Source organism: Ochotona curzoniae, unplaced genomic scaffold, assembly GCF_017591425.1.
Source record: "Ochotona curzoniae isolate NIBS_2020 unplaced genomic scaffold, NIBS_Ocur_1.0 contig_2855, whole genome shotgun sequence".
NCBI classification, from domain to species: Eukaryota; Metazoa; Chordata; class Mammalia; order Lagomorpha; family Ochotonidae; genus Ochotona; species Ochotona curzoniae.
Genome location: NW_024465615.1, coordinates 2,017,274 through 2,022,017, shown reverse-complemented (window position 1 = coordinate 2,022,017; position 4,744 = coordinate 2,017,274).

Sequence of the window (4,744 nt, the reverse complement as noted above, 5' to 3'; positions counted from 1 at the left end):
CGTGATCTCCCGCGGCCAACTGCAGAGGGGAACGTCTGTTGAAAGAGCAACACACACAGAAACCCACCCCCAGCCAAGCAGCAAAACCCGCCTGGATCGGCCGGCGGCGCGCGCGGCTGGCGTGGGGCGGGACAAGGGCGTGGCGCGGCAGCACAGCCTCCGGAGAGCGCGCCGTTGCTGGGCAACGGGCCACAGGCTGGTGGAGCTCAACTGTCAAGGTCGTGCCCAGCGACTGGGCTAAAATAGCACTCTGAGAGGCCTGCAGGATCTGGCTGGGCCGAGGCGGCAGGACGTGCGGGGCACTCACCGCGCACCTGCACCTCACCGTCGGAAACAGGAGCATAGAGGCAGGTAGACGCCTCAGTCCCGGCCCGACTTCGGGTCGCGCGCATCTCACAGCTCCAACTCCCGCGTCTGACTGGGCCCAAAGAAGCAGGGAGACCTGTGACAGAGTGGCCTCTCAAACTCCATCAACTTTGGCATTTTAGCGGCATCTTCCCTGGAGAAGTCAGCGCTGGACACCCACGGCTGTGGGCGCGTGGCTTCCTGGACTCCAGCTCGGGCCGGAATGGGAGGGAGGAGAGGGGGAACGGCCACAGGAAGTTCTAGGGCTTCCAACCGCTGCTCCTTCTAATCCTGCGGTCCCCGCACTCTAGGTCACTCGCCTTGGACTCAAACAGCCTTTGCAGTATGTCCTTTGTCTCAGCCACTTCAGGCAGAGTGGTGGTCTTCCCAGGGTCATCCTCCCCTAGGTTTCAAGCCTGAGAAGGAGAAGGGTCACCTGGCCAGGGGGTTGGGGGGCGGATCTGAAGCTCTCCACCCCAGGCTAATCCGTCAACACACCCATCCTGCCCAAGCCTTTGCTTTCCATTCCCTTGTTTTGTCACATGTTATGCCAGCCACCAGATGAACAAGATGTTACTTTTCTCATTCTTCCTGTGAGGTAACTGGCGACAAAGCAGATTAAACCACTTACAAATGGCCCACAGGTAAGCTGGGTGGGGTTTCAAACTCAGGACTAATGCAAAGCCATCGAGCAGGCCAACTTTGCTGCTAGGGGGAGTGAGGCCAGGTGAAGAGGAGCCCAGGATACGGCCGGCCGCTGGACATGCGAGCGCCGGGAGACCCTGCGTGCTGGGCCTGGCTGGCCTCCAGGCTCTGGACTGGCTCCTTTATCTCGGAAAGTGGGACTAGTGAAGTCCATGTCACAGACTTGAGGGGATAGGGAAAAAGAGGGACCTTTGACAGGGATGCCTGCTGGAAGTACTTGTTTGTTTCACTTTAGACAAGAAATGTGTTTTTTAAAAAACTTTGTTGTTATTTATTTCAAGGAGTTAGAACAGAGAGAGTTATATTCCATGCATTGGTTCACTTCGCAAATAGCTACAAGAGCCAGAGCTGAACAGACCTGAAGCCAGGAGCCAGGAGCTTCTTCCAGGTCTCCCACACGGGTGCAGGGTCCCAAGGCTCTGGACCATCCTCTGCTGCTTTCCCAGGCCACAGGCAGGGAACTGGACAGGAAGTGGAGCAGCCAGGCCCTGAACCAGCACCTCTATGGGATACTGTCACACAGGTGGAAAGTTAACATGCTATGCCATGGCACGGTCTCAAGAAATTTATTTAAACAAGACATTTGATTTAAAGGGAAAATTATGGAACTTTTTCTATTTTTTAAAAAAAGATCTGTTTATTTGAAGGCCTGGTACAATGATTCAATAGCTAAATCCTTACCTTGCAAGTGCTGGTAAGTTCAGGTACCAGCTGCCCCACTTTCATCCAGCTCCCTGCTTATGGCCTGGGAATGTAGTAGAGGACAGTCCAAGGCCTTGGGACCCTGCACTGTGTGGGAGACCTGGAAAAAGCTCCTGGTTCCTAGCTTTGGATCAGTTCAGCTCCGGCCATTGCAACCATTTATGGAATAAACCAGCCGATGGAAGACCTTTCCATCTCCTCTCTGTAAATCTGATCTGTTTTTCCAATGAAAGGTTGACTTACAGAGAGTAGAGACAGCGGCTCCAGTGGCATGATCGGTTAGCACGCGGTACTTATAAGACAGAGTAGAGACAGAAAGATCTTCCACCCCCTAGTTCACTCCCTAAATGGTCACAACAGCCAAAGCTGAGACAGTGTGGAGCCAGGGGTCCAGCACAGGCCATTGTAGCCACTTGGGGAGTGAACTCACAGATGGAAGATATTCTCATTTTCTCGCTTTCTCTGTAACACTGTCTATTAAATAAATATGTCCTTCAAAGAATAAAAGTATTTCCATACCTTGTTCATTATGCTGGAGAAGTTATTGAAAGACAGATTTACAGAGAGAAGGAGAGACAAAGATATTCCATTTGTTGGTTCACTCCCAAAATGGTTGCAATGGCTGGAGCTGAGTCAATCCAAAGCCAGGAGCAAGGAGCCAGTTGAGACACTTGGGGAATGAACCAGCAGATGAAAGATCTGTCTCTCTTTTATTTTTTTTAAAGGTTTATTTTATTTTTATTTGAAAGTCAGATATACAGAGAGGAGGAGATACAGAGAGGAAGATCTTCCATCCATTGATTAATTCCCCTAGCAGCCACAATGGCCGGAGCTGAGCCAATCCAAAACCAGGAGCCCAGAGCTTCTTCCGGGTGTCCCACGCAAGTGCAGGGTCCCAAGGCTTTGGGCTGTCCTTGACTGCTTCCCCAGGCCACAAGCAGGGAACTGAATGGAAGCAGGGCTGCTAGGATTAGAACCAGTGCCCATATGGGATCCTGGTGCATGCGAGGTGAGGACTTTAGCTGCTAGGCTACTGTGCCAGGCCCATCTCTTTAAAAAATATATATATATATGCATATATATATGAAAGGCAGATTTACACAGAGGAAAGAAGAGACAAAGGGATCTTCCATTTGCTGCTGCCCCAAATGGCCACAACAGTTGGTTTGGGACCAATCTGAAGCCGGGAGCTTCTTTGGGTCTCCCAAATGGGTGCAAGGACCCTGCAGCCATCCTCTGCTGCTTTCCCAGTCCCCATATGGGATGCTGGTGCTGCAGGCAGAGAATAGCTTACTACACAGTCGTGCTGTGTTTCTGAGCCTTCAGCCTGGACTGAGTGCCTCCATCACTACTCCACACTGGTGGCCATTTGAGAGTTACAGGTTCCTAGACCTCAGCCTCCCTAGAAGACATATGACAGGAACCCAGTCTGAGTGGGTTTTGCATTTCATCCCACCCCACTCCCCCGGCCAAAGCAGATTTTGGCCTGCAATTCACCGTTCCATCTTGCTGAGTGACCACAAGGAACTCACCTTCCCTTTATGCAACCAGATGTCCTCTCCCTTTGCAGAAGATGAAAATGAGAGTACAGCTCTGGGGAAGCTCTGGCCACTGCTGACGCTGAATCTCCCAAGTGTAACTGTGGTGGTCCAGATTTGAGGGCAAATATTTATTTTCTTGCATGGGTGGTTGGTAAACCTAACAGGTTCTTGCCTTTTATTTTCAAAGTATCTTAATTACAGGCACCAACACAGCTTAAACAAAAGATAAAGTTTTTTTTCAGAGGGTGAGGAATACAAACTAAAATGAAGCAAGAGACAGAAATTAAAGGGGTAAGGGAGAGAGAGATTGATAGCTTTTGTTCTTAAGGGAGAGTGCTTGCTATGTTTTGTTCTTTAAGCCTGCACCCAGAAAGCAAGAGTGTGTGTGGCTGTGGGTGGGGGTGAAGAGTGAGAAAGCCCAAACAGGGAAACAGTGCCCAAAAAGGGCCAAAAAGCAGAGTTCCTGCCTGTATGGTCGTGTTTTTATAAGGCTTGAGAGGGGCGTGGCTAGTAACACCACAATCCGCCCTCCCCATGCCCCCAAACTCCCAGGTAATGATAGGTACACACTAACTGCCACACGGGTAAGCAAAAAATCTTACACAGGCAGGGGAGATACGGCTTTCAGATTCATGACCTTGACCTAGCTGCCTGCCTAGACGTGTGGTGAGTAGGGCCGGGAGTTGCCACTGGAGGGACTCCACTTACAAAGCACTTACTGATATTTGCTGTAATGATGGCTTATGGGGAGCTCATTAAATCAGATTTGGTTTGTCAAGAGGATCGGGGTTGGGGGTGTGTTTAGAGGCCTAGTCAGCAAATCTAGTTAATGGTCAATCACAGTGGGTGGTCACTTCATTCCTGTAAAAGAAGTATGTCAACACCCTTAGCCTTCTGACATCCTGTGCTTAGACATCCCCGAACCCTGCCACTACTGCATGTGATAGTTCCCATGCTGTGAGCTGGAGAAACTGGAGCCAAACACCAAGGCCTCAAGTCTGCCCTTGTGGCTCTAGAGGACTGACTGGGAAGGGAAAAGGCGTGTACAGCCTGGAAAACAAGAGACAGACTTTGGTGGACATGCTGTAGGAACCCCATGCTGCAGGAAACCAAAGCCCTTAGAGCCCTGGTGCTCCAGGAAGCGAGTGGATTGGAGCTTGATTGTGGGGAAGGGGTATAACCAGAAGGTTATAACCAACCAGTAACCAGAGTGTCTAGTTGTGTCTCTCTATGCCTTCCTTCCTTACTTGTAAAATAAAAACAGGACAAGAATCCAGTGAGTTAAAACGTGTAGCACAGGGCTTGCCACCCAATAAGCATGCAGGTAATAACAAGCAAGGGAAAGAGAGTGCTTGACTTCAGCTCATAAGAATCTCGTGTAACTACAGGTGAAATGGGGACAGCACCAGTGACTACGGCACCAGAATCATTACAGACATGAAACAAGGTTA